The 12,885-nt window shown below is 42.8% G+C and overlaps 1 pseudogene; it reads right to left on the bottom strand.

The window, feature by feature from the left end:
* Window positions 1-10,214: 10,214 nt before the first annotated feature.
* LOC133904049 (protein HESO1-like) lies at window positions 10,215-11,510 on the bottom strand (annotated as a pseudogene).
* Window positions 11,511-12,885: the final 1,375 nt, after the last annotated feature.

Raw genomic sequence — 12,885 nt, 5'->3', positions numbered from 1 at the left:
CTTCCAGTTGTGAGCCAACATGTGACGAACTAGTCCCATGAGATGTGCATGTACAAGTGAGTTAAAAAAAATCAGCAAGCAATTATGCCAGTCTCTTGAGATGTGCAGAAGGTAAAGTTGAATAAAAAAACAGAAATATAAGGTTGTAATTTGTCATGCAAATCAATTGTCGGATGGTTTAGGAAGTCTTCTATCAGGAAGGAACTAATTTATTCGACATGAGGGAATTTTGGCATTCAGGCACAAGAATGCTTCGTGGCAGAGATTCTAAACTTGTATTAGCAAGCATTGTGGTCACGCAAACCGACCTTGAGTGATTTTACCATGAGCAGGGAGATCGTGGACTGACCAACCTTTGTACATCCATCCACTCACGGTCTACTGTGTTTGTACTCCAGGCCCAGAGGAAGATGCTACTGAGCAAACCTCGAAGTCCAAGCGGAGCACTCGAGCCCGGAAAGATAACACTCGCTATATTGGGCCGGATTGTGTCTAACACGAGTTTTTTTTAATTTTTATATTTTTTTATTAAAAATTTAAATAAATAGATTCCCCGTAGGAGAATTTGTAAAACTAGACGACCGTAGCCCTCTGAGATGGCGGTTAGGGCCTTTTTTTCCTCTAAAAATGTAATTTTTTGTGTAATTAAAGAAATAAAAAGGAAGGGGTGTAAGGAAATTAAGAATTTAAATTTGGAGTAGGTTATGTAATAGTCGGAGAATAAAAAATCAGTAATTAGCAGTCACAGCATTTTATGTGGGTATGGGATGCGAACGAGGACAAACATAATATTAAACATAGGGTGAAAATATTACAATACATTGTAACCGCGACGATACGATGAGGAAACAAAGGTGGCATGTACGGTTCGCACTAAGACCAACTTATTAGTGCGCCAATCCTAATCATAACATGCCTTAGGGAGGGAAAGTATGTCGGGTTACATTAGGTACTCTCTACTGAGTGCATCTACGATACTTTCCCTTTCGGAGGGCATCGGGACCTGCCGCCTTAGCACGGCGAGCTCTCTCCCACTTCCTTTCCCTCTCAGCCTCCCGAGCCTGAGCCACGGTATGGTCGTGCACCGCCTTCCTCATGCGCTCTTCTTCCTCCCGCTTGAGGCGAAGTTCCTCTTGCTGTTGCTCGTACTCCTGACGTGCGTACGCTTCCCTTCTCCACCTCATGTTCATGTCGACCCACTGCTTCTGTGAGTCATTTTGCTCATTGTTGAGCCACTGAATAAAATCACAGAGCGGTGGAGGGGACTGATAATGGAATAAGATGAGCAGTTAGTAAAAGAGGGTGCGAAATCGGAAGAGATGAGGCGGATATCTGTTACCGTACCGGTCGATAACCAATTTTTGCATGTCGAGGTTTGTCATACTCGTAGTTGGCACACATGAAGAAGCGCAGTCCATAAGTGTATGAGATGTCCTGCGACTCGCGGAGCTTACAAAGGTCACCACAGAAGCACATTAGTGGTTCGAGACCTTCAGGCATGGTAGTCCCCCAATGTTTCTTTGGTGGGTTTGATGGAGCTGAGGAAGACATTGCACTTGAGAGATATGAGAAATGAGCGATGCTTCAACGTAAGGAGGTTCGGCTATTTATAGTTGGGGGAGGCAGGAGCATTGGATTCGCTCGTGAAGAAAGGAGTGAGGGTAGGGGCGTAGCTGGTGGTAGGAGCATCGGATTCCATCTTGAAGAATGAAAAAGTTGTGTCATTGCTCATGGTCAGAGATTCCACATTTATTGGTACCCATGTTGTCATTTATTGTTTGAAAAAAAGCTGGGTAGTGTTGTCATGTCTTGTTTAAAGCCTGCACCAGGAGGCATGTGTTGTCAAGTCATGGTTAAAATTTAGTGGTGTGGTCACTTCTTCATTGAACGTGTCTGAATACGAAATGCATTTATGACATGCTAAGTCGACCATACAAAGTAAACGTGTCTTAATACATAGGAGTACATCACGAAGCGAATATGCATATGTAAGTTACATAAAATGTAAAATGCTACTGATGTCTCCCTCATTGCCGTCGCCCGTGCGCCCCATCTTGGTCCCAATGCCGCTGGTTAACCCTCACGTGACCCCTAGAGTAGGTGAGGGGGTCGGGTGGATCGACGTGTCTGGTAGGCCTAGTAGGGACCACTGGTGTCGAGGTCTTGTCCTGCGTGGGCTGTGTCCGAAGGGGAGCACTGGAAACCTGGGACTGCTGGAGGATGTCGTAGTCAGGTGTGCCCCCAAAGAAGTCACGAACGAGGTCGTATGCGGCGTCGGGGCCAGCCTCATCCTCCTGACTAGGGTAGGAGGACTGTGAAGGCTCCGCAGGCGTCCATGTGTACTGGCTGGAGGGGCCTACAAACAAATAATCACGTTAGATACGAACAATATGGTGTAGAAAGTAGTAGTAAAAATTGTATAATTGTACCTGCGTGGTACGACGGTGCAGCAGAAGAAGGCCACGCTGACGTGCCGTAGTATGGCTCGTACGTGGCGGGCGGGGTCGGGCGTGGGGCCGCTGAAGACGGACCGGCCTCGTCACCGAAGTAACCTGAGCACAATATTAACTTATTTTGCTAAAAGTATTACAAACTAGGATGAAGGGTGCCAGCAGTACCTGAGGGTGGACGCACATGGCTCGATCTACGAGGCTGCGTCGAGACTTGTGCAGGCGGATCTAATGAATGTTTAATAATAAGTAAAGGATATTGTTCAATATTATTCAAAAGTATAATTCGTACCAAGTTGCTCCAAGCCTCCATGATGTGGTAGAAGGGGTCGTGTGAATGCCGACACGGAAGAACATCGGTGAACGTCTGACAGTCGAGACGACTTGGCGTGGACACCACTGGACCTGGGAGGAGCCCCTGCTACATCTGTGGTATATCGGCAGGAGGTAAGCTTCAAGGTGCGCGCCGTCTTGTCGAAAACTCGCTTAATGAAGCTCACAACATCCGGCGCACTTAGGTGGTGCCCTTGCCGGACGCGGTCCATAGCAGCAGTTGCATCTCTATGTACATCATAAACGATATCTGCCTGCGGACACGAACAGAAGTAAACAATTACAATATACGGTTATGTTCGTTCAATATGGACTATGGACTTCAAAAAGTAACTTACTGCTAATGCGGCGTCCTCGTCCTAATGCACCGGGTATGCCTCCGTTGTCGACACGATGTGGGGCCAGACACCCTCAGGGGTGTAGGTGACACGGGTGCGCCTACGTGGAACATACCACCGTAGGTACTCCCTGAAGTTCCACTCGCTGTGGGGACGAGCCTCCTCCACGACGTCTTGTAGCGCTTGGGCCCATGTTGCCACGTAAGGGGCCAAGCGCTCTGCCCAGAGGTTGCCAGCTAGCTGGCCTTTCCGCGTGTACCTGTATTTGAACCATGGTAAATGTAAGTCACAGTGAAACGAAGGTTCGTAAAACTGTAATTTTGCATATGTACCTGTGGACTTGCATGGGGACGCTATGGATGTGGACGAGCGGGAATGCATGGTGACGGCCAAACTGCTGCATGACGCGGTGTGGTGAGTACTCTTCGACGTAGATGTCGAAGACAAAGGGCGCCTTCGTGAGCCAGTACTCCTCGTCGCGGGTACACAAGGGTGACAAACCCAACCCTGCACGCGCCTGCACGGCCAAGATGCTGTATGGCTCTCATACCACATCGTCAGGACGTAGCCTGTCAAACTGGGTAAAAAATGCTCGTACGCGCTGCGAGGCTACTCGTGCGCCCAGTGTGCCTGCGTGACAAAGATCAATACAAATATTTAGAGACAAAAAGAATATGAAGGAAACTGTTAATGTAAAATACATACACGACGATGACACCACATCGAGGCTATAGTAGGCGCTTCCTCGTCCGGCTCGCAGTACCATTCCTCTGGGTACGGGGAGCGGTCCACCATCGGCCTGCCTATGGAGAAATGCTCATACGACCACAGCTGCAGAAGAAGTGGACACCCGGCGAAAGTGGCTAGTGGCTCCTTCTTCGTGCATGCATCGCAGAGCGCCCGATACGTCGCAGCAAGAACAGCGGATGCCCAACTGAACTGCGGTACGTTCTCCGCATCAGCATCCGCTATCGACCGGGCGTACGGCACAAGCGACCTGACAACCAGGTGGCCTTGGCCACTAGTGAACATTACCCACCCAAACAACCAAATCAGGAAGGCCTCCAAATGCCTCGAGACCGCGTATGCGTTGGCGTGTGGGTGTATGTACGCCGGCTGCACATATGACTGGTGTCAAAAACGATCATTACGACATACTATATTAGTATTCGATAGGTTGTATGGTACCGTACCTGGATATGGCAATTTCGTATAAGTGTTGCAGTATATCAATAATATGGAGCAACAACAGTAATATGGCAATTTCGTATCAATAATAAGAGGGCGGTAAGGACCTCTACCCCCCCCCTCAGGGGGCGGTAAGGGCTCCGGTCGGGCGGGCAGGCCGTACCCGCCCTCTAAGGGGGCGGTTAGGCCTACCTCCCTCTCAGGGGGCGATTAGGACTCTTAAGTGCCCCCTCAGAGGGCTACAGGCGTCTAGTTTTGCAATTTCTCCTGCAGGGAATCTATTTATTTAAATTTTTAATCAAAAAAAATAAAAAAAATAAAAAAACTCCTGTATTCACAGTAGGACACCTGCGTGCGTCGCCCATATATGTTCACGCTTGTGTGACTCAAATATGTGATCAGCCGAACGGCTAACAACCTTCTTCCGCAACTAGCTAATTGTCCATATATTATAATAAAAATATAAATATTTGTTATGATAACATCAAACATAAACTAAAGATATGGAAATATGGATACACTGTGAGAACACCGACGAATGAATATGTCCGGAACGAAGTCGTTGTTTGATTTCGGATGGCATCCAGAAAAGAAAGAGATTATCCGTTAATCTTCCTCTTAATTCTTCATTTATTTTCATTAGTAAGTCTCAAATCCCTAGCTGGTAACAAGGCGGGGAGACTGGAGGACGAGAGTGGATGATAAAAGTAAGTAAATTATTCGAATTTTAGGGATTTTTATTAAATGAGAAGAAGTGACACGGGAACCAACTTATATTTTATATAGTACATATTCATCTCATATCCCAAACTCTCCTTCTCTTAATCCCAATTCCCCATTGCTTTGCTCGTCAAGACTTCCCTCTCTCTGAGGTCGTTAACAAGCAGGGTGTGATGGATCCAAAAATGAAGATCATCCTCGACAAATTGGAGAATCTTGGAGAGAGGTTAAAGGGCGTGGAGAAATGCATTGATGGGGTGGAGCACACCATCTTCAACCGGTTCAAAGCGGTGGAGGATGCCACGGTTGATCTGAATGCCTGGAAGCCAAACATCGACGCACCATGGAGGATCTCTGCCTCAAGGTCCACGCCCTCCGACAAGCATTGATCGAGTGATCCTTGATAAGGGAACGACCATGCCTGACATCTTCATTATTCCAGGGTCAGGTTGTAATGGAGTTATAATACCATTTCAACTCAAACAATTACATTTGCAATGAGAAAAAACAATTTCACTGTACACAATCTGATAGAATGTATACAATGAAATTTGTTTTTTTTATCATTATACATATTATATTTTTATCTGAATTTTTTTAAGAGCTAGATCGTAATGTTCTCTACAGTATACATTTTTTCAGAATTTTTCATAACTATTTGAATAGTGTTTTGAATTTTGAGAGCAATAGAACAAAGTATTTCTTTGATTTTTTTTAACCTGTCACCCGTTGGAAGGACGATATCTTTATTTTTTGAACCTATCGCCCGTTGAAAGGGTGAAACCTTGTGCTCTATAATAGGCTACTTTTGTAATTTTTTCAAACGGACATCTAGTTTTGCAGTTTTTTTATTTTTGAAATAAAAAAATTAAAAAAATCTCTCACACAATACCTTCTTGGGTTCTCCTGTTCTGGTCGATCGCACGGCAGAACGGGCGCACGGCAGCAAGCGGCAGAAAAGAGTGTGGTTTAGCGGCTAGGATGGGTAGCAGCGGTGCAGTGCACGACCTCGCAACATGGTTGCGCTCGTTCATCGGACCCGCGCTCACCATAATGCTGTGCTTACCGGCCGCTGAGGACTGCTGCAAGGCCACCTGGACGGCTCACGGTTGGACTTAGTGCTCGCCTGCATATTTCAGTTTGCAACTTTGCTCCTTAGGTTGATTCATTCAATGATTCAATCATTCTTGCAATAGTTAGTTTGTAATGATGTGGTCAATTGAGATCACTTGCAAAATTATGTTTTCTTGCCTAAATTTCCTAATTGATGTGTTTTGCGGATGAAAACTTAAATGGTAAATCTCGTTTATCTGAGCTTATTTTTGAAGTCTTCCGACAAAAGCAGTCGGAAATGATATTCCGATAAAATCGAAAATAGAAAAAATACACGGAAACAATATTGCGAAGAACTTTGGACTATACTGATTGTTTATGAGTTTTTACGTTTTGCACAGTAAATTACTAGCTGTAATTACAGTTTTTCTCCGATCCCCAAAAGGCCCACAAGGCCACGATGACACACAAGGGCCACACGGCCACCCAGTCACCCGATACCTCAATTCTCTCTCGCTTAGTCATGCTATCATGCATCACAGTCATGCATCACATCTAGACCTCACCTCACCTCACTTACAGATCTTGTGGCCTCCCTAACTTGCCCCTTAAAACAATAGGGTCTTATCACAAGTTATATAACACTTGTCTTATGGAACATATCTTATTGTTTGTCTTGTGAGATGTGTCATGTAAGACTTGTGAGATATCTACCCTATATTCCTATGCATTGTGTTAGGGCCCAACAGTACGGTTTGGTATTTTTCGTTCGCTTTAGTAGCAACCATTCACGGGATCTAGTATCCACATGCTTTCAAGGAATTATTGATTCTCAATCAATACCAATATCACTACATAAGAAGCCATCAAAGAAGATATATCATTAGTGATAGCTCCTCAGTATACATCACTAATACACTATTAGTGACGGGTCGTCACTGGACCCGCCACTAATGTGTGGCCCGGGATGGGCCAGGGCTGGTACCCCTGCTGTCCACTTCGACTGGGCTACCAACTGCGTCAAGTCATCCATTTGGGCCACATCTGTTGAAGACTAGGCTATGGGAAAGTATATGAAAGCCCCTAATTTGAACTGATGGCACAATCCCATATGGTCGCGTGCTCGTAGCAGTGGGTAATCAGGCAGATAACACAAAAGTTGAGCTGATGGATCATTTTGAGGCTTTGCGGAAAGAAGAATGGAGAGAGGCCATGGCTGTTGAGCATAAGGCATTAATCAAGAATCGGACCTAGAAAATAGTGCCACCACCTAAAGGTGCAAATGTGATTGATTGCAAGTGGGAATACAAGATCAAGCGAAGGCTGATGATAGCATCGACTGGTACAAGGCATGTCTTGTTGTGAAAGGCTTCAAACAATGGTATGGACTTGATTACGGTGATACATTCAGTCTAGCTGTTAAACCTGCTACAATTCGATTAGTAATCTCCATGGTTGTATCACGAGGATGGGTTCTGAAACAACTAGAGGTTCAAAATGCTTTCTTACATGGATACCTAAAAGAAGAGGTGTATATGAAACAACCTTTGGGGTATGAAGACACTACACGTGCAGATTATGTGTGTCATCTTGAGAAAGCCTTGTATGGGTTAAAACAAGCTCCTCATGCATGATACTCCCGGTTAAGTGCATACTCGGTTAATAAGGTGTGTCAGTTCCTCTCCTCTCCTACAACAGCTCATTGGAGTGCCGTGAAAAGGATCCTTCGGTACTTGCAGCTTACTACATCAACAGGGTTGGAAATTTGCAAGTCGATGTCAACAATGCTCAGTGCTTTCTTCGACGCAGACTGGGCAGGTTGCCCTGATGACCGATGGTCCACATGAGGGTATGCGGTGTTCTTTGGTGCAAACTTAATCTCAAGGAGCTCAAGGAAGCAAAGCACAATGTCCAGATCGAGTAAAGAGGCAGAATACAAATCACTTGCTAATGTAACTGCAAAACTAGTTTGGATGCAGTCACTTCTTCAAGAACTTGGCATAAATCAAGGACAGCCACCGGTATTGTGGAGTGACAATTTAGGAGCCACATACCTGTCAACAAACCCAACATTTCACACACGGACTAAACATATTGAGATTAATTTTCACTTTGTGAGGGAATGGGTTGCAAATAAGCTTTTAGAGATCAAGTTCATAGCGTCAGGAGATCAACTAGGAGACATATCCACCAAATCACTAGCCACACGATAGTTTGTGAACTTACGACACAATCTGAATATCACAACTGGATGAGATTCGATTGAGGACAGCTGTTAGAAATAGTGTTCGGTTAGGCTATTATGATATGGTGGTTAGGATTCATAGTCTGTTGTAACAAACATGTAACAACTTCTGATCTTGTACGATGACCTGCACTATATATACATGACATCGCCCCCTGGTTGTGGTGCCCCGAATATCCCCTAATCCTCATCTTTTGTTACACCCAATGTAACACCCTACTCTACGACTAAAACATAATTCAGCCAAAAATTCAAATTTTCAGCAACACCTAATTTGTATTTTGAGGTATAACTAACATATCAACACATGCATGACAATATAATATCAAGATAAGATAAACATCAATTGAACTGAGTTTTTTGCACCACAAAAGAGAATAACTCTTCTTAAAACAAAGCTTATAACAAGTAATAACGCCGCACTACTAAACTGAGTTTTTTGCAACATCAATTGGATTGTTAGCATTGTGGTGTGTGGAAGCTTCTAGTCCCCAGCCCATTATGCTCGCCAAAATGGTCTAGGCATACCTGTAAAAGATATAACAGGGTGAGATAAACTCAGCAAACAATGACTATGTATATAAACATATCTCACACACAGTTGAATAAATGATTTAATCACCAAGATAGGTAACGACATGAGCAAGTACATGGCACTTTATCTCATGATAAAAGCATATGCCAAACCAATTCTCTGGATTTTCTTAAAAAGACAATGATACCATATACTCCTTGATTTCTATATTCTCCAAAAGATTCCATACTCTTCAAACATTATGAAAATATACGAATGCCATGATGCAACTCCATTTGAGAGTTTAGTGTTGGGTGATGCCAACCTCTCATGCAACTCCATGTGCTGGTATTAGTCACGGCATGATGGCGGTGACCGACCTTTATCTCCATATGAAATGCATATCTATGCATATGAATTGACATCAACGCTCAAAATTCTCATAACTCCTTATGATGAATAACACCATCACCAATCCATGACGCCAATGACATAGTCAAAATAATTAAAATAGCATGGATTCAATTCATCAAATGCAAAATAACATACAACGTGCACCATTAAGCAACGCCATCCATGATCTGAATAAATTAGGAAAGGCAAGCATCCTAGTATACAAATTATAGGCACAGAAGCACTCGCATCGTATAACAACCAACAACCATACCATAGTTAAATATCAAGATAAATCAAATAATTATTCTTGATGCTATATACTTCATTTTATTCATAAGAGAGGTAAGACATGAATATAAACATAGCATTGACCACACTCCTACGTTACTTCCTTTTATCGAGACGAGGCATTGGATGAACTTGATTGTGTAAACCGAGAAGTATTAAAACATGGTAGCCAATATTAATAGAGCCCCAAATTATTTCCTCCAAATGGTTCCAACAACTCCCCACATCAATGTGTTAACCAAGTCTGTTCTAAAACCCACCCTAAAAACATCTGGAAGCTCAGCATACCCCGCTCCAAAGAATACTGCAGCTTGCCTACTACTGTAATGAGTTAGTGCTCCAAACAAATTTGTGTTTAACGCCAAAGAAAGTGCTGATAGCACACGAGGAACACCAGCTGCTATATGCATAGCCAGAAATGCTGAGTATAAAGCTCCGACATGCCCAGTTTGGCTTGCAAGTAAATAGTGGATGAGGAAGTAGGAGGCCTCAATAACACAAAAATGTTGCAGGCCACTTAATGAGAAAGACAAGCAACTTGGCAACACAGCTCGACATCCACAAAACTATTTCCAGATTAGTGAGCTGTCCGGCCATCCCAATCAGAGCAGCAAACCAAGCCAATGTATCCCATATTCGGGCGTCGAAATCTTGCTATGTTTGCCGCACACACTTCATCAGCATGTTTCTCACCTCAAAACGCCATTTTCTGGAGTGTTCCGATCATAAATCTCCTTTAGAGGTGGTAAGATTGCAGGCTCACATATCTGAAAAATGATAGATGATGAGCAGGCATAGAGAATATGAGTTAAGAGTTCCAGCTTTTGGACCATTAATATTTCGAGCTTTTGCCTTGACCAATAAAACCATATCGCTGAAGCACATATCTAAAGTATTGATCCAGTAGAAAATTTTGGACTTAGATCAACCAGGGAAGTTGTCAATTGATATATCACATGGAATTCCAAAATGGTTGCTCACATACTGAGGAACTAGAATCTTGCATTAGGAATGAACTGCAAATATCCAGCAACACCTCTAGATTGTGAAGCTCTCCTTAGTTCTCTTAAGACATTTTGCTCCTTTCTCTTGCTTATATGGACGTTTGATTCATTCCAGAGATCAACTGATACATCCAAATCATCTGACGTTGCATATAGATTTGATACAAAGGATGCAAAAGGTTTGACAGAAGCACCTCTCAAGGCTTCAACTGAATAGATGGAATCATTTAGCTCCTGGATTGCACATAATTGTTTCTTTCTATCTTCCTCCACCGGTTAATTTGATTAGAGAAAGGATGTCTTCGATATATTTCTCCAGCAGATCATAGTCAATACATGCGTAATCATACTAAAATCCTAGAGAAACCATAGATGGTGTAGTGGTATAGAGTGAAGTTCGATAACCCACAAAACGGAGCATAAACGGACATCATGCAACGACGATGGTACGGAATGAAGAATCTAGCATTTCAGTGGTATGTATCAAGCTGCATGCACCAACCAATTCACCTAAAAGCTTAAGCTGATAGGGAAAGATAAGCAATTCACTTATACTTCAACACTCTCCTTCATGTGGAGGCTCCCTCATGCCTCAAATGTGGAAATAAGAGTCAGCTGCAATTTTTTGTTTAATTGCGCTCGCCAAGACTTGAACTTGAGACCCTTGGCCTTGATACCATATTAAGCTGCATGCACCAACCAGATCATAGTCAATACATGCGTAATCATACTAAAATCCTAGAGAAACCATAGATGGTGTAGTGGTATAGAGTGAAGTTCCATAACCCACAAAACTGAGCATAAACGGATGTCATGCAACAACGATGGTACGGAGTGAAGAATCTAGCATTTCAGTGGTATGTATCGAGCTGCATGCACCAACCAATTCACCCAAAAGCTTAAGCTGATAAGGAAAGATGAGCAATTCACTTATACTTCAACACTCCCCTTCACGTAGAGACTCCCTCATACCTCAGACATGGAAATAAGAGTCAGCTGCAAGTTTTGTTTAATTACGCCCACCAAGACTTGAACTCGAGACCTCTGGCCCTGATACCATATTAAGCTGCATGCACCAACCAATTACACCTAAAAGCCTAAGCTGATAGGGAAAGATGGGTAATTCACTTGTACTTCAACAATATGGAGTGAAATCAAACTTTGTCGATGACAAATAATGAAATTGGGATAATCTCGATGGCATACAGTTAATTGACCCTTTTTTATACACATATGTTACACCCAATGTGCTAGATGCTGGGGTTTCCGTGGTCCAAATAATCCACCCGTCTTAGCAGCGTTCATTACCTTTTAGCATCCATTTATTGATACTTCCACCCCTTTCTAATTGCAGATGCCAACTAACATAGAAGAACTGGAAGCTGCAATACAAGGTATTGAATCGGAAGCAAATTCTATGTTGTTTCTTAGCCAAAACCGGCAATGCGAGGTACAATCAGAGTTTGCTTTACTTGCGTAGCTGTTTTGTCCTTAGCTATTCAGAATCAGTATATTTCATCAGGGATATAAATTCCTTGACAAGTTTGTTAAATAAAACTATGCCTAGTTGATGCGTACAGTGTGTTGATCAGTTATTAGGGTACTTACGTTTTCATCTTTGTTGGGTACCCATGTCGCTGGCAGAGTTGCCTATTGAAAGCTTAGCACTAGCCTTTTCTTGGGTTGTCAACATGTGTTTCTTATATCTTGCTCTAGGGCATAACTTGTTAAGGAAATGATGAATCAAGGGTGGTGATATGAAACAGTCTATTTTCTGAACCGCATTAGAATTTGTGGAGGTTGCCTCTGCCCCCAGACTTTCCCCTTGTGGAATGCTTTGCTTTATATGCATAACGTGCTGATATTTCAGTGTAATTGTGTTATTATTATGTCTTTGTGTCAAAGAAGTAGCATAGTAAATATTGCACCTTGGAGCCTTGGACCATTTCAAAACATAACAAGTTTGAGTTACAACAATAGCATTTCGTCATCTACCATATCATTATCTCTTACATTGAGCTACTCATCGACCTACTACTTCCACCTAGACTTCTTACTGACACTGCCTATTTGGATTGTACAGATAGAATCAATATCAGATAAACTTAAAGATGATAAAGAAGAATATGAACGATGCTGCTCTGAAATAGGAACCATAAAAGTTCAATCACTTCATTTTATCATATATATTGAAATCATTTTTTAGTTTTTTGGGATTAATCTCTTTTGACTTGACTTTGACTGTTTTGTAGGATAAATGGCTTCTGACTTTGCAGACTCTAGTTTCAAAAATAAACAAAAAATTTAGTCGTAACTTTCAAGATATGGCAGTTGCTGGAGAAGTTTCAGTGGGTAT

This window comes from Phragmites australis, chromosome 21 (genome assembly GCF_958298935.1).
Source record: "Phragmites australis chromosome 21, lpPhrAust1.1, whole genome shotgun sequence".
Classification (NCBI taxonomy): Eukaryota; Viridiplantae; Streptophyta; class Magnoliopsida; order Poales; family Poaceae; genus Phragmites; species Phragmites australis.
The sequence above is the reverse complement of the archived record's forward strand: the minus strand, read 5'-3'. Positions and strand labels throughout refer to the sequence as shown.